This window comes from Chiloscyllium plagiosum, unplaced genomic scaffold (genome assembly GCF_037043375.1).
Source record: "Chiloscyllium plagiosum isolate Xiang-an unplaced genomic scaffold, Cpla_swu_hap1 HiC_scaffold_29, whole genome shotgun sequence".
NCBI classification, from domain to species: Eukaryota; Metazoa; Chordata; class Chondrichthyes; order Orectolobiformes; family Hemiscylliidae; genus Chiloscyllium; species Chiloscyllium plagiosum.
Genome location: NW_028270167.1, coordinates 9,136,490 through 9,158,908, shown reverse-complemented (window position 1 = coordinate 9,158,908; position 22,419 = coordinate 9,136,490). Strand labels below are relative to the sequence as shown.

The following is a 22,419-nucleotide window of genomic DNA, read 5'->3' as shown; positions in this document are numbered from 1 at the left end:
GCTCTTTGAGCATTTTGATGGAACATTCTCTGAATGAGTACTTGAACTGACTGGTCAAATGTTGTTTTATTTACTTTATAGCTGATCCATCCACTCTGAGGAAGCGTCTCTCTATCTGAAACGTTAACCCTGATTTCTCTCCACAGATACTGCCAGACCCACTGAGCTTTTCCAGCAATTTCTGTTTTTGTTTCTGATTTCCAGCATCCCCTGTTCTGTCAATTTTATTTGTAGCTGACCCATGTCAGATGCCTTTAAGTACTCCAGCATATTGTGTTTGGATAAGTGTCTTCCTTGTCACCTTTTCTCAGATTTTTCTGTGTAATGTGTTTACCATTCCCAATGGACAGAGCACAGACTCTACAGGATTGGCTGTTGGAAGAAATTGGAAAATACCACAATGAAACACTAGATGGTGCTCTCATGAGGTTAAAAATCAGGTTATAGTCCAACAGGTTTAATTGAAAGCACACTAGCTTTCGGAGCGACTATCACCTGATGAATGAGTGTCGTTCTGAAAGCTAGTGCTTCCAATTAAATCTGTTGGACTATAACCTGGTGTTGTGTGATTTTTAACTTTGTACACCCCAGTCCAACACCGGCATCTCCAACTCATGAGGTTAGTCATGTAACATTCCTATCGACAATGCAGAAAGTACTTTGGTCTGTACACAATCTCCTGTTTCGAGTCTCAATTTTAATTTATACACCCCCTATGAGGTTGGGGCATTATTATTACATTAAATGTACCATTAACAGATTTTGTTGTTACTTCATAGAGCAGTTGTGGAATTTTCACAAGTTTCAGATTAGATTACTTACAGCGTGGAAACAGGCCCTTCGGCCCAACAAGTCCACACCGACCCACCACCCACCACCCACCCAGACTCATTCCCTACACCTAACACTATGGGCAATTTAGCATGGCCAATTCACCTGACCTGCACATTTTTGGACTGTGGGAGGAAACCGGAGCACCCGGAGGAAACCCACGCAGACACAGGGAGAATGTGCAAACTCCACACAGTCAGTTACCTGAGGCGGGAATTGAACCCAGGTCTCTGGCGCTGTGAGGCAGCAGTGCTAACCACTGTGCCACCGTGCCGCCCCCCCAAGTTTGCAGTCAATAAAAAAGATTTGCATTTGTAAAGTCAGAGAATGCAGGAGAAACTCTGGCAGCCTCTCTGGAGAAAGAAGGTTAGTGTTTTGAGACTGAGATGACTCTTGTTTGGAAGAGAAACCCTATCCTTGGTTGAATCTAGGCACCAGATCTTGAAGGCAAATGGTCCTCATAAAAGCTATGATCAGTGAACACTCACTTTGTGAGCAGGCTGTGTATATTTTGAGATGATGGAGACTAGGGAGGGATCCACTACCTGTAAAAGTGCCACACTTCATAAATTTTCACGTGGTGTGACCAGAGATTGACAGTTCAATGGAATTACTCTGCAGTAAAACTGCAGGAAGTGGCATTATAAAGATTGTGGTAGTTTCCAAAATAGCAAACAACACTGCATCAGTAGATGTTTGAATGTTAGTCTTACTGTCATATTAGTCAAAACAATTTAAGATGCAAATGTCACACACTGGTCAAACTCATCCAGGATACTTCAAAATGGAGCTCCAATATACTCAGCATGTTCAAAGAACAAAGAACAGCACAGCAAAGGAACAGGCCCTTCGGCCCACCAAGCCTATGTCAACACATGACATCTTTCCAACCTAAAAACCTTTTGCCTCCTCACGGTCTGTATTCTCCTACGCCTGCCTAGTCATGTATTGTATCAGTTTCATTTTCAAGTATTTTCCCTTTTTGGGAGTGGTGCCAGGAAGTATGATTGGACAGTGGAGGGGTTGATATATGGGGAGGCTTGTGTCATAATTTTCAAAAGTTCAACTCCAACTTGAACCCTCCTCCAACCGGTCCCAGGTGGGGAGGAATTTAAACCTTTTGACAAGGCTCACATCCTCTGATTTAGTCTGGTCTAGGGTTTCCTTGACCCTGGGAAAGCTGCCACTGGGCTGAGGTAAAGGCAGCCTTAGGGTGAAATGCCCTCTGAGCACTGTGGGCCAAGTCCAACAAGATCCAGAATGCATCCTGTGCTCCTAATATGCTCCCCACTCTGAGACCTACCCTCCTCCTCCTCTCCCAGATTTATCCCATCATACAGGTCCCAATGTCAAACTTACTCCTGCTGGGAGTCATGAATTTGTATTCTAGTACCTAGTCTTGTGGATTGCTCCAGAGTATTCTGTGCCCATTGGAAGCCAAGCCCAGCAAATAAGCTGATGTCAAGGGAAGGGAGCCACTAGATGCTTAGAGGTGCATGCTGTTGAGTTAGATCACAAGACCATATGAAGTAGGCCATTCAGCCCATTAAGTTTGCTCTGCCATTCAATGAGATCGTGTTTGATCTGATAGTTCTCAACTCTACTTTTCTGCCTTTTCTCTGTAAATCTTGATTCCCATACAAAACTGTCTATCTTGGAATATAGGGAGAAAGTGAGGACTGCAAATGCTGGAGATCAGAGCTGAAAATGTGTTGCTGGAAAAGCGCAGCGGGTCAGGCAGCATCCAAGGAGCAGGAGGATCGACGTTTCGGGCATGAGCCCTTCTTCAGGAATTCCAAATATCTTGGAATATATGTGACTGTCTAGCCTCAACAGACCTTAGGGTGGCATGGTGGCTCAGTGGTTAGCACTGCTGCCTCACTGTGCCAGGGACCCAGGTTCAATTCCTGCTTTGGACAACTGTCTGTGTGGAGTTTGTACATTCTCCCCGTGTCTGCGTGGGTTTCCTCAGGGTACTCCGGTTTCCTCCCACAGTCCAAAGATGTGCAGGTTAGGTGAATTGGCCATGCTAAATTGCCTGTAATATTAGGTGCAGGAGAATGGGTCTTGGTGGGTTGCTCTGCAGAGGGTTAGTGTGGACTTGTTGGGCCGAAGGGCCTGTTTCCACACTGTAGGGAATCTAATCTTTACAATGTAAAGAGCTCTGTAGAGAATTCCACAGATAATCCACCCTCTGAGACAACCAATTCCTTGTCATCTCTCTCTTACATGTGCAACCCTTTACTCTGAGATGATGCCCTCATGCCCTAGACTCAACCACAAGGGGAGACAACCACTCCACATTTATGCTGTTAAGTCCCCCGTGAATCTTAAACAAAAACAGAAATTGCTGGATAAGCTCAGGTCCGGCAGCATCTGAGGAGAAAAATCAGATTAACATTTCCAGTCAAGTAACCCTTCCTCAGAATTGATGGTAGCTAGGAAAATGTTGGTTTATGTGCAGAAGATAGGGTGGAAGGAAGGGTAAGGAGTAAATGCTAAGTGTGGATAGAGCCCAAAGAGAGAGAATAGCTGGACAGACATAGGAGTGGATGAGAGAAGGAAGCAGCACCAATGATGTCATCGATATACCAGTGAAACAGTTGTGGGTAGGGGCAGGAATAGGACCGGAATAAAGAGTGTTCCACATACCCCACAAAGATACAGGTCTAACTGGGGCCCCAAGCGGGTACCCATGGCCACCCCTCTGACCTAAAGAAAGTGGGAAGAGTCAAAGAGAAGTTGCTGAGGGTAAGGACAAGCTCGGCCAGGCAGAGGAGGTTGGTGGTGGGTAGGGACTGTTCAGGTCTTTGTTCCAGGAAGAAGTAGACAGACCTGAGACCACCCTGCTGGGGAATGGACTTGTAAAGACATTGCATGTCCATAGTAAAGAGAAACTGGCTGGAGTCCGCAAACTGGAAATTCTGAAACTGATGCAAAGCATCAGAGGAATTGTGGATATAGCTGGGCAGGGACTGGACCACGGGAGAAGGGACTGGACCACGGGAGAAGGGACTGGACCAGGGGAGAAGAGACTGGGTTAAGGTAGGAAGAGATGGGATCTGTGGGACAGGAGCAGGCAGAAACAATGGGTCTCCCCGGGCAGTCCTGTCTGTGGATTTTGGAAGGAGGTAAAAGTGACCTGTGTGGGGTTGGGTGACTATCAGCTTGGAGGCAGTGGAAGGGGAGAACACCAGATAAAATGAGATTAGTGACCGTAGTGGACACAATGGCCTGATGTTTCATGGTGGGGTCATGGTCCAGGGGGAGATAGGAGGAGGTATCTGAGAGCTGGCATTCAGCCTCTGCAATGTAGAGGATGGTCCACCAGACAACAGTACCCTTGTCTGCAGGCTTAATTATAAAGTCAGGCCCCTTACAATCTTGTACATTTTAATAAGACTGCACTATATGTGTGAAAACCCAGATGGTACGAAACACGCCTACACATTCCACCCCCCTGTTAATATCAAGGTTATGGTTTCCAGACGTAGTGGGGAGTGTTTTATCTCTAATAACATTCAGCAGCAGGATAATGCTCAATTATCCCAATTATATCTATTCTCCACTTTTTAACACCAATTTAATTGTCTCCAACCGGAGCAGACATTTTCAGTGCTAATTAAATTTAGGCACCTTGAAAGTTAAAAAAAAACAGAGATTTTAACAACACATAAATCTTCAATTTAATTGATCTTCAATTATTAAAGTGTTAAGGTACATCAAAGTCAATGTATGTGAAGATCTGAACCCTGGGGGTGGGGGTTGGGGTTGGTGGGGCATCTCTGTTCCGTGATCGATCAATAGGCATTCACAATGAGTCTGGTTCTTTAAAGCTTCATTCTTTATTCCTTCATAGGGCTGGGTACAGAGCATCTGCAAACACAGAGGTTATACACTTCCGTGTTCCCCAGAGGAGCTGTGCACATGGCTGAAAAGAAAGACATTTTGTACTTGTCTTAAAGAAAGTTACAGGCCATGATCACATAGTACATTCAGACAATTACCAATCAATACACGATAATGTTTTATTTGACAACTACTTGGTCCAATGATATTTCCTGGGAACCAACTTTGTTTTCCAACACTCAGGCCACCCTTATCTCACTTACCAAGCCTTTGCCCCTGCATCTGAATGTCAGTTCGGATGGCCAGTAATGTCTTATCCAGTCTACTTATTTCTATGCTGTAAAGGGAGCATTGTCCGTTAATCTCTATTGAAGCAGACTGTGGTTAGTCAATTATGCAGCTATAGCAAAATTGTTAATTTGCATCCCAGAAGCCATTTTGTCATGTTATTTGAATCGAGATTTATTTTTATTGCCACCTAAGTTATTAAGAGCATCTGTTAAGCTGTTGTTCCTGACAACAACTAGTTACCATAGCCTGTATTCAGGTTTCAGATCCTCATCTCCCCGTTTGGTCATTCCATGACCACACCATACGATGGGAGGGCATAGATTAGATCAGTCCAATTAAATGGATGCTAGAGACTGCCATAACTTGTTCTCCTCCGAGGAAGTAGGGGTAGACAACCGTTCCTCCTCATCTTCATTTGGGCGGGAAAAAAAGCATTCCTTCCATCCCACAATTGGGAAGATGGAGGTGCCGTTCGGGGTCTTATAGTGAAGGTGGGTGGTGCTGTTACCCATACCACAAAAAGCCTGAACACCGATAATAAGAGGGACACACGTCTCCCTTAGGCATATGCGTGAGATGCAAGGCCCCACAGGGGAACAGTAGTGGTTAGTATATTTAACCAAGGCACATGGAATAGTCTTAGTCACATTTTCGGAAGCACACTCCCATCCTGTACAGTTGTAACAATTTGGAGAGGCTAACCTAGACTTATTAGAGGAAGTCCACAAGCAATTAGCAGGTGGGGATAAGTAATAGAAACATTATGCCCAGTAAATGCCTTAAAAGTGTTCCATACACTGTCATTGGGACTTGGGAGGGGGAAAGGGATCAAGGAGTCCTTTGCTGGTGTGAGGGCTTAACAGACCACTTCATCCCAGCCAAATATTTTGTTGTGACTTGAAAAAAACAAATTGTTAGTGAAAGACGCCTTTTCCCCCTTTTCTCTTTTGCGGTGTGTAGATTTAGACCCCTTTGAATAAGGCAAGGCTTACCAGGGCCACCCATAGCACAACTGAAATCAAACTGGCACACCACACCTTGACAGGGTAAAGAACATTGAGACTTATCCTGTAAATGAACTGTCCGATCTCCTTGATGCAGTTGACCATTGCAACAGTCATTCTTGGTAATGTTCCATGCATCAAAGGAATCAGTCTCTTGGCACACGAGGACATCTTTTCGGCATAAATGGTACACAGTCTCTGGTTGCCCATCGAGGTTGGAGGCTGTGGCGTGTCCAGTGTAATAGAGTATAAACCATTCCCTCCTTGCCCAAGTGTGTACAATAATGCACATAGTCAACTAAAATAGGCAGCAGCAAAGAAGGAACACAAATTTGTCTAGCAGGGGTCACCCACATTTTGGTTTGAGTATCAAGGGAGAACGCTATTTGAGGCCATAGTTTGTCCTCTTCAGCAGAGGCCTTCCCCTGTGATTTCTATACATTACCCAGGTCGGGCATACCTGTCCCTATATCGTCTCTGTCTGGGTTTTGCTAGGGGCCCCATGGGACCAGAAGTTTGGGGTGTAAGACTGCCTGCTTGGCAGCTGCACCCACTTGCCCATTACTTTGTAAATTGTATCAGTTGCCTCAGCGTGAGCCAAACATCTTGATAACTGCCAGAATAATTGGAAAAAACAGCAAGACTACAACGTGTGGGGGTTAAACATCCTCTATGTTCTCACAAGGCTCCAAAATCGTGGGTCATACCAAGAGCACAACGAAGAGTCAATGTATATTAGCAGATTTTCCTTTTACTAGGACACAAGCATGTGAATTCCCCACGTTCGCTCCAAGGTAACATTAGAAACATATCACTCCCCAGTGGCCACATTTCCACAGTTGAAGCAAGGGCCAGCCATTTGTCCCTGAAAGATTTTGCTGTCTTGTTCCTCGTCTCAAAGGTGTAGTACTGGGGCTTGCCTGTCCCCATTTCCAGGGTCCCCTCGGGAAAAGGTTGCTCTGGTCACTAGGTGGGCATCTGAGGTAGGTTCCACCCCTAGTGGGTATCCTGGTCCCAATCAATGCTGTCAGGGCTGGCACACAGCATTTGGGATCGTGAGGGCGCTGGATATAATTTGTTTTACCTGTAACTTGCATCGTGGTTCTGTCTGATTCTGGCCATCCCAATAGAAAACCACCACTCATCTCATTTGCGACTGGAAATTCCTAGTTCATATTGTTTGTCTGGATCATGTTAGTGACACCAGGAGGAAAACATTGCAAAAGCATTGGGTTAAACAAAGGTGATTGAGCTTTTTGATTTTCTTTTCAATTGTATACCACTTCTGTCAGACAGATAGCCACATATTTCAGTCTTGTAACACAAGCCATTCGTATTCAGGCTACTCCCAGAATTTTGCTGCATTTACATCCGCATCACCCTTGGACATGTTGAGCAAATTGAGTCGGTTTGCTCCTGCAGTCAGGAGCATGCTTCATTAATATTACTTTAATTCCCGGGATGGGCCCTAGTTTAGGATAACGCAGGCCACTCATCCCCGTGATATCGACTATGAAGACTGGATGTTTCATTTTCAAAAGAAGGAAAAGTTTGTAATAAGGGGGTGGTGTGCTGGGGACAACAGGAGATGTTAGGAGCTCAGTGGGTATGTAGGAATAAAATCCCCATCCTCAAATAAGGTCAGTATGCCAGACATAGGCTCAGGATTCTGAGTAGAATCTAAGTTCTTTATTTTACAGCGTAGTTGCTTTAACCCTGTTTGCACATTCCTCAGCCATAGTGGTCTTACACTGTTTCTCAGGTCCCTTTTATTTTTTCAGCTACCCATTCACAGTCAGCTATGAACACGTCCCAGCTTTTGGACAGTTCCATCTGCTGTACATGCCTCTATCCCCCAATCACATGCAGAATTCCTTCAACTGGCCAGGAAGGTGTCTTTCCATTCTTTCGTTAGCAACTAATTAATGCAACCATGCTTCAAATGAATCATGAGGCAATGAGACAGGTCACTGACAACGTGTAAAGGAATAAAACCAAGTGATCCTGCCAGTTAGTTCTGATTTTGTGATCTAGGGCGAATACAATTGATTATTTAAAAATAATAAATAAATTAATCTGTAATTAAATGAATGGAATGAAATTAAATGAATCTGTAATTCAGAGGTGGAAACCGAACAAGTGATTAAGACATTTTAAAAGTCATCAATATAAACTGGAAATTCATTTATTCAGTATTTAATATTTAAATATAAAATGTCTACTGTTTCCAACTCTGAAATCCATTACAATTACCTGGTTCTAGTCCCTAAATGTAAATCCCAGATTAGGTTCCTTAAGTGGTCCTGCCCAGTCATTGCTCATTTACAATGCTATAGGCCGTGAAATAACTACAGCTACCTTAAAAGGTTTTGTCTACTCACATGGTAACAAAAAACCTTCTAATGCACAAATAATGGCCGAATCCAAAGACACAGATATTAAAAATAGGATGTTAATATTGTTACATGATTAATCACAGCATAATATTGAACTGAAACTTCGATTGTCATTGAGGGAGGGGAATTGATATAAAATAAAGCCAGGACTGGTACATCATAATCACCAATGAAACACAGCAGTCTTAAAATTAAGTGAAAACAAATGATTCTGAAACAAAAATTAAATCTGATAGTATCATTTTCTGAAAAAAATGAGATATATGGTTTGGGATATTTTGGATCTATCTTTATACTTCTAGTTTTACAAAATTTAACTAAATTAAATAAGGTTCATGCAATTCCTCCAACCAATGAACAAATGTTAAAGCCCGAAGTGATTTTCCTCAATGTTAGATTTAAATTATAACTAAAGTTGCTCTCATCCTGGAACAGAATGATTCTGCACCTGAGGCCAAGATTTAGTGCTACTGCTTTATTTCCTTTAGTCAATTCTTTGATTAGTACAACACGTAAAATGATCTTTGGCAGTAGCATGAAACGATGGGGAATTTGAGAACAAGTTTATACTGATGTCAAATGGTGCAGAATCGAAGGAGATTATACACTTAATGGTAAGGTCCTAGGGAGTGTTGCTGAACAAAGAGACCTTGGAGTGCAGGTTCATAACTCCTTGAAAGTGGTGTCGCAGGTAGATAGGATAGTGAAGAAGGTGTTTGGTATGCTTTCCTTTATTGGTCAGAGTATTGAGTACAGGAGTTGGGAGGTCATGTTGCGGCTGTACAGGACATTGGTTAGGCCACTGTTGGAATATTGCGTGCAATTCTGGTCTCCTTCCTATCGGAAAAATGTTGTGAAACTTGAAAGGGTTCAGAAAAGACTTACAAGGATGTTGCCAGGGTTGGAGGATTTGAGCTATAGGGAGAGGCTGACAGGCTGGGGCTGTTTTCCCTGGAGCGTCGGAGGCTGAGGGGTGACCTTATAGAGGTTTACAAAATCATGAAGGGCATGGATAGGGTAAATAGACAGTCTTTTCATTGGGGTGGGGGAGTCCAGACCTAGAGGGCATAGGTTTAGGGTGAGAGGGGAAAGATATAAAAGAGACCTAAAGGGCAACCTTTTCACGCAGAGGGTGGTATGTGTATGGAATGAGCTGCCAGAGGATGTGGTGGAGGCTGGTACAATTGCAACATTTAAGAGGCGTTAGGCTGGGTATATGAATAGGAAGGATTTGGAGGGATATGGGCCGGTCGCTGGCAGGTGGGACTAGATTGGGTTGGGATATCTGGTCGACATGGACCGGTTGGACCGAAGGGTCTGTTTCCATGCTGTACATCTCTATGACTCTATGACTCCATGTTGTCTTCCTCCATATTAAACTGATTTGAAATTAAATAAGATTGGCTTTCATGTAAGCATAAAAGTGATTAGGTAGAAAGTGACAGTAGGGCAGTCAGGCCTGTAAGAAGAACAGGGGTTAATATTTCTGTGAGAAACAAAAACTCACTCACTTCAATAATTTCAGTCCGAGACCAAAAATCTGAACCAGTAGTGTCGTTTATTTGTACACTTGCAAGTGGGAGCAATGTCTAATGCCAGGTAAGACAATGACAAATACACATCAAATCCAACAAACTCTCGAAATTTATACAATTTGAGTCCCCATATATTTTTTCTTATTTCATTGTTTGCCCCCTCCTCCACTTATGTCACTCATTTCCTTAAGACTGATCCCACAACTTCTGTTTATCCGGCCTTGTCCGTGACAAATGCCTATCTCTGGCTCCCATAAGGTTGTTTGACGTCATCTCACTGCAGGTCACCGCTCGGCATATCCTTTCATTATCAGCATTTATTCCTCTCCGGGGCCACTCTGACCTTCATGACCTCTTTAATTAGGGTTTGTTCCTGTGTCCCCATACAAGTGGGAAAACCGATGTTTATACAGGCCTCTCTTCACAGCATTTTATCTAGTCCCTGTATTTCTACCATTGTTTTGTAATCACGTCTCATGCTTGACATACCATTTTTTAACGGATTATATACTTCCTCTATGTAGTTCCCATTCTTGTTAACTCAACTCTTAGCCGAGAAACAATCCTCTGTCTCAGAACTTATAATTGCAGAAATAACATTAATTCAGCTATATCCCACAATTTTCCCTTTTTCTTTTGATTACTATTTGTTATCTTCTGCATTTTTGTCTCTCTTTTTTTTTTCTTTAAACATCGTTCCCAAAATTCGCAAGCATCATTCCAGAGATTTCATCCATCTTGGTTTCACTCATCTCCTCATTATTTAGCCGATAAAGTTCCTCTGTCTGATTCCCTCTTGGGGCATCTGTTTCATCAAGGCTGTTTCAATCAGTCTTCGGGTGAGCCCTCGTACACAGGGTATGACACAACAGCCAATGGCCACCAATACCCCGACTACTACTATCAGGGAAGTAAGGATAGAAACCACCACCCCCTTCCATTTTCCAAACCAGGATTCAAGCCACCCTGTGAGAGATGTGTCTACTCCTGAATTCTCAGCCAGTTCCTCTGCTAAAGCAGTCAATCCCCGTAAGGCCCGAGTAATTGAACCATCAGGCGCAGTATTATTAGGAATAAAGATACAACAGCTTCCTCCTAACATCACACACACACCACCTTTTTCTGCTAAAATCATATCAAGGGCTATTCTGTTTTCCCATGCCATCCTACTTATCGCATCAAGCTGTTCTGATATCCCTTTAACACATCTCTTGTATAATTTATAAATCGCTGTTGATTACAGAAAATGTAATTTATCCAATCTACATTTTTATTAATTGTTACCCACCAAAAGAGAGCTGACTCAAAGCCTGCTGCAATCTGGTTACGAGCCTTGAATTCATCAGGCACTCCCCTAGGGACTCCTACCGAGTCGAGATAAATCCTGTCATCAAAAGAAGTGTCTAACAGTAATCTCTTACCCTTTCCCTTTTTCCCTACGAGCATTTCCTTCTCAAATGCCAAGGTAAATGGAATTGCCAATTGTACAATTGCACATATCCCTCTCCAATCTGGAGGTAGGGTGGGTCTCAATATTTTTCCTCCACAGTACCACCACAGATCCGCTCGGGGAACCTTTAATGCTGAGTAGTTCCCTCCCTTCTCCGTTTCGGTAACATTCTTAATCTCTGTACATAATTTCAGCTCCCCCAAATCCCTCGACCAACTTGTACCTCGCCTGCGCACACACGACTTGTGATTTCCAACTGCGGCGGAAAATGTGGGGGGGAACTTTTGCATCTTTCTTCTCCAAGGGAGGGAACATCAGAGATAGGGAGGTACAATTCCTCTCATTCCATGCAGTCTCATCCTGGTACAGGGCTATCATACATTTCATGCCCTTCCTGTCTCGCTTCCACCTGAGCGGAAAGGGAACCACCTGGGCCACTGGCCTACCGGAGGCACATGCACAGCAATTGCTTTTGTTCAGACCTTTTTACAGTATACTTTACCCATTCAACCCAGGCATTTGCATCCCCGTACCCAGTTTCTATTTCGATGGTCTGTTTCAAGTCTTTTACCTCTATAATTTTTACTACTTTAGGATCATCGGGAGGGGTGAAGGGTTGTATCTCATTACCCAGTAATTCTATCTATTTTCCCTGTCCTATACTAATTCGAAAACAACAGCTCACGAAATCCTTCCCATTTGCTTTCATTTAATTGTATCTCATTGGCTCCCCCCCCCCAAATTGCTTCGTGCCATGTGGTTTTCCTTATTGTTAGGTATATTAGGTTACACTTTTTATCGGGACAATCGCGAGCTGGTCGGAAGGGGGCCCGGTGTACTGTGACAAGGCCATTATACTAAGTACCATCCCCAAGGCCATCCCCAAAGGACTTAAGATGTATCTCAGAGCTGCGGTACTGTCTCTGATTATCTACATCCCCACAATTTACTAAGCTGCATGCATCAGCGTCTATTATTTGTGGATTATCAGACTCAGGAACCATTAATAATACATATGAAAATGATATTTGACAAAATCCCAATACTAAGAGGGCTAGCATCATAACTCTAAACATTCCCAGTATTCTAATCATCATGCTGAAGCACAAAAAGACTTAATATACAATCTTACAGAAATAATCCCGTGCTCGCGTCGCCGCTGTATAGTCAGTTACTCAAAGTCTCTTCAGCCTGAGTTTTAGCAGGTCTTGCGTTGATTCAGCTGTCCAGACTTCTTCCTCAACTGGAGGGTCCACTGGCCCTTTGATCCGAGTGTAATGAGTCCAGCCTTTCTCCGCCGTCCTTACTGCCGTTTCGGTAGTCAAAAGAGCCTGGTACGGCCCTTCCCAGTCCGGCTGCAATTTAGTCTCTGTCCATGATTTTACTAAGATCCAATCACCCGGCCGGATGGGGTGAACAGTGAATTCAAGGGGTGGAGTCTGTGCCAATAAACCCTGTTTCCTGAGGAAAGACAAAGAGGAGGACAAGTCCAGTATATACTTCTTTAAAAACAAATCTTTAGTTTCGGGAATTGGCAATTCTCCATTCGTTCCCAGATAAGGTATTCCAAATAAGATTTCATAGGGGGATAGTCCCAAATCTTTCCTCTGCCAAGGGACAAGCCCAAAAGGCATCCTTTAAATCTATCACACTAAACCATCTGTAATCATGAGGGATCTTACTTGACAACATATAGGGGTTTGGTACCACTGGGTGCCTGATCTGTACTATTCGATTTAATGTTCTCAAATCCTGCACTAATTGATAAGTTCCATCAGATTTCCACACTGGTAGAATTGGGATATTATAAGGAGACATACATGGCTCCAACAGTCCATCTCTAATCAGTCCTGCAATTACTGGCTGCAGTCCTCGTTTACCTTCTATGGAAATAGGGTATTGTCGTTCACAGACAACGTCCCCTTTCCGTTTTAAATTTATTAAAAGGGGACGGATCTGTAGTTTTCCACGATTCCCTTCTCTAGCCCATACAATAGGGTCTATCTCTCTCTCTGCATCCTCTGTCAACATCGCCAGTTGTACAACTAATTCTTTTTCCTGAATTCCAATCTCCAGTCCTAAAAGGATAATTAAGTCTCTCCCCAGTAAGTTACTTCCTATATCAAGGATATACAGCAGTTTCCCTGTGACCCTATCCTTAGGACCTTCTATCATCATAGGTTCGAATACTGGAACAGTAAATCCTTCCCTCTCCCTCTCTGTCCTACATGCTGCCACCCGCTGCTCCGGTTGCTCACTATTAGTTCCATTCTCCTTTTAACTACCTCATCAACCGTAGCTACCATCATTTTCGCCTTCTGTTTTTGTCTCTCATCCTCCCTCTTTACAAACACTTTCTGTGCCTCTCTTAACAATTCATCTAATGGTTTTTCACTCCACCCTTCTATCTTCTGTATCTTTCTCTGTATGTTTGGCCATGCTTTTGTCACAAAATGTACTTTCAAAAGACCCTGTGCCACTGGGTCCTCAGGGTTCATTCCAGAATATTTCCGCATTGAGTCCCTTAATCTTAGCAAGAAAGCTGAGGGAGTCTCATCTTTCTCCTGTCTAACTTCAAAGGCTTTAGTCAAATTCTGTGACTTCGGAACTGCCTCTCTTATTCCTTTTAGAATCAGGTCTTTCAATTCCCTCATTTCTTCTCTATGCTCCGGGTTTTGGTTTTCCCACTGGGGGTCTCTGAGGGGAAACTTCACCTCTCCCTGTCCAGCATCCCCATCTCCAATCGGGCGTTCCCTGTCCCATATTTTAATGGCAGCTCCTCGTATAAGTCCCCTTTCCTCCCCAGTAAATAGTATATTCAAAATAGACGTTAACTCAGCCCAGTTATACAAACTGGGTCCCAAAAATTGATCAATTTGTTCAGACAACCCCACCGGATCCTCAACCAGGACCTTCATTTCCTTTTTAAATGTTCTGACCTCCCCACTGGTGAGGAGAGCACTTACAAACCCAATCTCTTTGTCCCCTATGGGTAACCCCTGAAGGGGATAAGTCGTTACGTTCTTCCCCTTTTTCTTTTAAAAGAAATATTGCAATATTTCTAGCTCCCCATAACTTCAAACACCAATTCATCAATTCATGCTTGACTAACCTTTAAAGCCTGTTCCTAACTTATAAATATATTTATATATTTACGTTCATTTCTTCAGTATTTAATATTTAAAATGCAAAATGCATACAGTTCCCAATTTTGAAATTCACTGTAATTACCCAGTTTTAGTCCTTTAATTTAAATCCAAAATTAGTTTTCTTAAATAGTCCTGACCAATCATTGCTCAATTACAATACTATAAGTCGTAAAATAATCAGAGCTGCCTTAAAAGAATTGGTCTATTCAAGTTTAAAAAAAAACTTCTAATGCATGAACAATGGCTGAATCCAAGGTCACAGATATTAACCATAGAATTTTGCTTTTACTACAATCTAATGTTGAACTGAAACTTCAACTGTCCTCCATAAATCGCTTTTATGTAAAGATAAAAGAGATTAGTTAGAAACTGATAGTAAGGCAGTCATGATCTGTAAAAAGAACAGGAGTTATCATTCTTTTTTTTCATAATCTCGATAGAATCCCTAACCTTAAAAGAAGTCATGTTAAGTTTCCATAATAAAAATCAGATTCAAAACTGTCCTGGAACTCAAGCTCCAGGGAATAAAACACAAACATTCAATTACCAACAAACAAATGTTCACTCAAACCAAATCACAAAGGGTTAAACTTCCTACCAGCTGTACAGCTCTTTTCATTCTCTCTCTCTCTCACTCTCACATTGACATATAAACTCAGATATTCACAAACCCAGTCTTCGTCCGATCTGTACTTTGGCCAGAAGACATCGGGACGAAGAATGGATTCCTTAGTCCATACAAAGCAACAATATTTAATCATCTTTCTCCCTTGTACAAGTATTATTTTGCCAATTCCACAACATCCTGCCCAAAGGACTTTCTGGAGGTATGTTGTAAGGGACCTCGCCTCCATTTCCATTGCCTTTTCCTTACTTTGTTTTCCCGGAGGCTTTTTCCTTAGCCACAGCACAATCCATATTGAGTTCCTTCGTTAGTCCCTTATTAACTACTAATACTCAATCCCGGCCACCAAGGCAATACTTAAAAGTCAATTTTCTTACCTTGGTCTGTGCACAGAGCTGCCTGGCCCCTTTTTGCCGTATTGTCTATCAACCTCCCGTCACTGTCTGATTCAGATGTCTCTCTTGTGGGATTCGTACCAGTCGCCCAAGGGAGCAGACCAAACCGGGACACGAGACCGCTCCTCAATGGGGAACGGGACGCGTCTTCCCAGTGTCCAAGGCCAGCCACTTCCCCCCGGAGATGGAAGAAAATCGCGGACAGCCCCCAGTTGTGAGAAACAAAAACTCACTCACTTCAATAATTTCAGTCCGAGACCAAAAATCTGAACCAGTAGAGCCGTTTATTTGTACACTTGCAAGTGGGAGCAATGTCTAATGCCAGGTAAGACAATGACAAATACACATCAAATTCAACAAACTCTCGAAATTTATACAATTTGAGTCCCCATATATTTTTTCTTATTCCATTGTTTGCCCCCTCCTCCGCTTAAGTCACTCATTTCCTTAAGACTGATCCCACAACTTCTGTTTATCCGGCCTTGTCCGTGACAAATGCCTATCTCTGGCTCCCATAAGGTTGTTTGACGTCATCTCACTGCAGGTCACCGCTCGGCATATCCTTTCTTTATCAGCATTTATTCCTCTCCGGGGCCACTCTGACCTTTATGACCTCTTTAATTAGGGTTTGTTCCTGTGTCCCCATACAAGTGGGAAAACAGATGTTTATACAGGCCTCTCTTCACAGCAGTTTATTTAGTGCCTGTATTTCTACCATTGTTTTGTAATCATGTCTCATGCTTGACATACCATTTTTTAACGGATTATATATTTCCTCTATGTAGTTCCCATCCTTGTTAATTCAGCTCTTAGCCGAGAAACAATCCTCTGTCTCAGAACTTATAATTGCAGAAATAACATTAATTCAGCTATATCCCACATTTCATTTCATAATCACTGATGGATCCTTAACCTTAAAAGAAATCATGTTAAATGCCCAAAATGCAAATCAAATTCAAAACAGTCATGGATCTCAAGTTCCAGGGAACAAAACACAAACATACAATCACCAACAAGCAAATGTTCATTCAAACCGAATCTCAAAGGGTTAAACTTTCTGCAAGCTGCCTGGAATCAATGCTGAATCTCTGTCTGTCTGACTGTCTGTCTTTCTGTCTGTCTGTCTCTCTCTCTCTGTCTCTCACACACACACACACGCACAAACATTTTAAGGGTAATGAGGCACTCACATTCCACAACACAGTCAAAGTTAGGGAGTTTAGCCACATAAATCCTGGTAGTGGCATATAGCTGCTTCGCCAAGTGTGCAACAATTGTATCATTGGCCACTTTTCCTTTTTTAACGTGACAAAAGCAGCAACCACCCTCTATATTTCATAAACAAAGAACAAACACCAAAACAAACAGAACAAAACCATGGCAGACAAACAAGAAAAAACAGCAAAGCTAGATAAGCCAAGCCAAGCCAAACAGATGCAACAGCGAAGATAATCTTGACCTAAAACTTTCACTAGTCAACAACCCAATAATGAACAACAAGACTAGTGATTTCAGCAAAACATTCCCGACATTCTAAAATCCTGACAGTCTCATTATAATATATCGCAATACTTCTCTGTTTCATTTTTCTCAGAATAATTTGGAAATCAATTTAGACAATGCCAATTTGACCGAATTTGAGTCCCCAACTCATTTCAAGTACTTCCTTATGCAGGTCCCTGAGCTGGTAGTGGGAATCCCCGACTCCCTGGAGTCCCAGACTCCTTTTGAAGCTTTTCTGAATGAATTCTTACCAATGCTGATCCTTCATAGGCTGGACTGAGATGATAAGCAGCAGATCTCACTGTCGAGTCAACCACAACTTGAATGAGAGGAAAACCAAATGGAGAAAATACTCATGTCTGGCCAGCCAATTTCTCTACACTCAATAGTGGAGGACTCAAGCCTCTTAAACCGCTGTGCACAAATCGTTCATATTGAATCCGAGTCAAGGCACCAGATGAAGATTTGGACCCCAGAGGGGTTGTCTCTCTGTTGTGTGATCGGTCAATGAGCATTCACAATTGGTCTGGTTCTTTAAGACTTCATTCTTTATTTCTTCATACGGTCGGGTAGAGAGCATCTGGAAACACAGAGGTTATACACTTCCGTGTTCCTCAGAGGAGCTGTGCACATGGCTGAAAACAAAGACATTTTTATACTTGTCTTAAAGAAAGGTACAGGCTATGTACATTCAGACAATTACCAATCAATATACGATAATGCTTTATTTGACAGCTACTTGGTCTAATGATATTTCCTGGGAACCAACTTTGTTTTCCAACACTCAGGCCACCCTTATCTCACTTACCAAGCCTTTGCCCCTGCACCTGAAGGTCAGTTCGGATGGCCAGTAATGTCTTATCTAGTCTATTTATTTCTGTGCTGTAAAGGGAGCATTGTCCGTTAATCTCTATTGAAGCAGACTGTGGTTAGTCAATTATGCAGTTATAGCAGAATTGTTAATTTGCAGCCTAGAAGCCATTTTGTCATGTTATTTGTATCGAGAAGTCATTTTACTGCCACTTAAGTTATTAAGAACATCTGTTAAGCTGTTGTTCCTGACAACAACTACTTACCTCAGCCTGTATTCAGGTTTCAGATCCTCATATGGGGAACTTGAGGCCTCTTTCCAGATTACAGCATGAGCTGGCATTTTCTGGAATTCCCCATTAATTCCTGGAGTGTGACTGGACTCTTCTGCCTGACGACAACAATCTCATTTATTTTCCTTAGATTTTAATAACCAGCACCGACAAGTTTCTTTCTTCAATAAATCTTGGAATGATTCAGCAATGAAACAGGTCATTCTGCCTAAGATGCCTTTTGACAGTTCTTCAAAAAAGCTATTCAATTTAGTCACAATCCATGCATTTCCCTCCTATTCCGTAACATTTTCCCTTCAAGTTTTTATCTGTTTGTGAGTCACTGTTGAATTTGCTTCCATGACTCCTCTGCACAGTATTCTACATTTCCTCATGTTTTTTCTTGTTCTTTTTCCAATTATTGTTACACTTTGCCCTTATGTTCACTGAGTATGACTCCTTGTATGCTTTATGCATGAAAAAGTATTGAATATTCAAACTTTACTTTAACCAGCACCTTATGAACCAGCACTCTTGATAAAATTTTATATCCCTGAAATGCTGCAAAGTTTATTTATAATCATGACCTTCACAACTTTTAAGTAGTAGGTTGTGGGTGTGAAGTTGCATTATTATTCAAGCGATTGATGCTGCAAATAATGTAGAGCAGGTCTGCTTCAGGATATGAAGGGCTTCAGGGCAGAGGAGATGACCTGGGGGGAGGGGGGTGCAGTGAGTGAGATCTTAGTGGAGGGAGGAGGAGAATTTCTTCAAGGTGGGCATCCTTGGAAGAGGTTCGCAGTCAGGTGACAGTGACTAGGAGACAGTGAGGGCTGCTGACACTGGAGAGTCACAGTCGAAAACTGTGGCCGCTTTCAGCAGCTGTAGTCCTCACGTTTTCCAAATAAAGTAGAGCAATCATGTGTATACTTCCCTGCATTATACACCTATTAATTAGTGTGCATTTTTACATAGGGAGGTGATGGCTTAGTGGTATTATCACAAGATGATTAATCTATAGACCCAACCAATGTTCTGGGGATCTGAGTTCTGAATTCCACCATAGTAGATGGTGAAATTAAGGGTCTAATGAGGATGATCACTTGGGGGAAAAGTTCCATCTGGATTCCCTAATTTATTTTAGGGGAGGAAATCTGTCATCCTTACCAGATCTGTGGTTAGCTCTTAACTGCTTTCTGGGCAATTAGGGATGGGCAATAAATACTGGCCTACCCAGAAATGCCTACATACCAAAAGTCAATATATTAAAAAATGGATTAAGTAGACCTCTTGATCAACTGGATATTGATCAACCAGCACACTCCTGGTCCCACAGGTTAATAATATGTTTGCTGTGAATGCACTCATGATTGTGTTACCGTGTACCCTGCCAATATTGCACTGCATCTTGGAGTGTGTGGGCAGATAATTGTTTATCTTATACAGTCATGAATATCTCTTCACTTCAGTGGTCCAGGACATTCAGCCTCGGACCTTCGGGTGACCATCCTCCAAGGTGGACTTCGGGACAGGCAGCAGAGGAAAGTGGCCGAGCAGAGGCTGATAGCTAAGTTCGGTACCCATAGGGAGGGCCTCAACCGGGACCTTGGGTTCATGTCACATTACAGGTGATCACCATTGCACTACACACACACATAGATATTCCTACACACACACACACACTCTCACATACACACAGACACAGGTACACACAGATGCGCACACAGACACCCACACACACCCTTATAGACACATACACTCCCACACTCACACATGCACCCCCTCACAGACTTAAGACACTCTGCACTCACTACACACACACACACACACAGACACACTTTCTCACACCCACAACCCCCACCCCAGACAGACAGACACACACAGACAGACAAAGACCCACATGCACACATATATTTTGTGGGGTGAATTTGTACTTGCAGAGTTACATTGCACTTTGCTTAAAAACTGCATACATTCATGTAAAACTCTGAGCTCAAAAACTGCATGAATTTATGTAAAACTCTGTTATCTCACTTTTTAGATTGGAATCAATCTAAAATCAGGTCATAGACAGAGAACACAGGGGGCTAACACCTTCAACATATTGTCTAGCTATCACCATTGTTAACAGCTAACCCGAGAATGCAACTTTAAAAAAACGGTTTTGTGATTTACACATGAAAGAAGTGAAACTATCACTGTATTCTAATAGATGAAAGGCTTAACAGACAATCAATTTTTCAATGTATAATTTCAGTTACATCACACTGCAAATTTTTGCTATAAATTCTGTGTTACAATCGAGCCCTCCATTATCACCTGATGAAGGAGCGTCGCTCCAAAAGCTAGTGTGCTTCCAATTAAACCTGTTGGACTATAACCTGGGTGTTGTGTGACTTTTAACTTTGTACACCCCAGTCCAACACCAGCATCTCCAAATCATGAACATCTCTGACATTCTATATTTCCTCCTTCACTTTTCTCAACAGTGCCAAGTGCATTTCTCCATATATGGATGGGTCTCCCAACGTTTAAACTAACCTCAATGTTTTTTGGTTTGTTATCAATATTTTTTGCACAATCTCATCATTGAGTTCCATCACTAGACTTAGTTTTTCTCAGACTCTTTAGGGAATGATGTATCACTCCTCAAGTTGATCCTCCTCAATGTTCTGGTGATTGAACCTTGCTTTGTCTGTGATAATCAAATTTCTTTCTCAAGACTGCTTCTAAAACCTTATTAGATAACAAGTGAATTTTCATCAGACTGTACAAAGACACTATTCATATATATATGATAGCAAAGCAGAAAGTCATTTCATTACAAATGACTGAACACAGAACTCAAATACTTTATCTGACAGTCCACTACTAGCACTAAGTAATACATTTGTTTTAAATGAATATAATTGCTTTAAGCAATTCCAAGCATGATAGAAAACATAATTTTACAGTATGGAAGTTTGTTACAGTGCGTGCACATTATTTGTTTTCAAGGTCATGTACTTTTTAAATTGGCATATTTATTTCAGCCTTTCCACAGAGTTCAATTTTGCAAAAAGCTTAATTTTAGTTAAACAGAGCACAGTGATTCATAATAAAAACACAAATTTAATAACATACAAAGGGACATACAACGGGGGGTGATGCTATTTTCAAATGAAAATTCTGGTACAACTATTAACTAGCAGATCTGATTGGGCCACTTAGTCTTTGGGTCTGCTCTGCTCTTCAGTAAGATCATGGCTGACCTCAACTTTACATTCCTGCATATCCCCGATAATCTTTCACCCCTCAGTAATCAAGAACCTATCTAACTCTGCCTTAAAAACATTTAAAGCTCTGCATCCACTGTCTCTTGTAAAAGGGAATTCCAAAGATTCACAAACCATCCAAAAGAAAAAATTGTTTCCTCATCTCTGGTGACTTTTTAATTTTGAACCATCATGCATCATTCTAGATTCTCCCACAAGAGGAATCATCCCTTCCACATCCATCCAGTCAAGTCCCTTCAGGATTTTATATGTTTCTATTAAGTCCCCTCTGACTCTTCTAAACTCCAGAGGATACAAGGCCAGCCTGTCTCGCCTTCCATCATAAGATAATTCATAAACATTAACTTTCAAAGGTGCATCATTCTGTATGGACGTATCACTACCTGGTAATGGCAACTGTACCATTCAAGATCGGAGACGGTTACAGAGAGTGGTGAACTCGGCCCGGACAATCACAAAGGCCAACCTCCCATCTATAGAGTCCATCTACCAGGTCCGCTGTCAAGGAAAGGCCGCTAGCATTCTCAAAGATCCATCCCACCCTGGCAATGTTTTCCTACAACCTCTACCATCGGGGAGAAGGTACAGACGCCTGAACACACGCACCAGCCTGTTTCGCAACAGTTTCTACTCTACTGTTGTTAGAATACTGAATGGACTCACAAACTCTTAACATTCACCTGTACTTGTGTTTTTGTTTTTGCTGCCGTTTACCTATCACTTACTATCTATGTTACTTAACTCTGTGATCTGCCTGTATTGTTCGTAAGACAAAGCTTTTCACTGTGCCTCGGTACACGTGACAATAAATTCAATTCAATTCAATTCAATTACACAAAGATCTGCACCACAATATCACCTGGATGTGAAGTCTAAATCAGACTAAAATCCAGTCTTTTTTCATGAGGAGTAATTGCTGGAGAAGCTTTGTGTGTAAGGCAGTTGAAATGTAAAAGTGAAGACCTCTTGGTATATTAATACAGGACCGAATCTTATCAGAAATTGGCTAATTGTCATTTTCAGTCAATTGCATG

The 22,419-nt window shown here is 42.1% G+C and overlaps 1 long non-coding RNA gene across 1 annotated transcript; it reads right to left on the bottom strand.

The window, feature by feature from the left end:
* Positions 1-9,910: 9,910 nt before the first annotated feature.
* LOC148142245 (uncharacterized) lies at positions 9,911-16,379 on the bottom strand. The gene is made up of 2 exons (XR_015751967.1): positions 15,508-16,379; positions 9,911-12,817 (listed from the first exon to the last, which is right to left on the bottom strand). It is a non-coding gene; the product is annotated as an uncharacterized LOC148142245 (long non-coding RNA).
* Between the last annotated feature and the right edge of the window lie 6,040 nt (positions 16,380-22,419).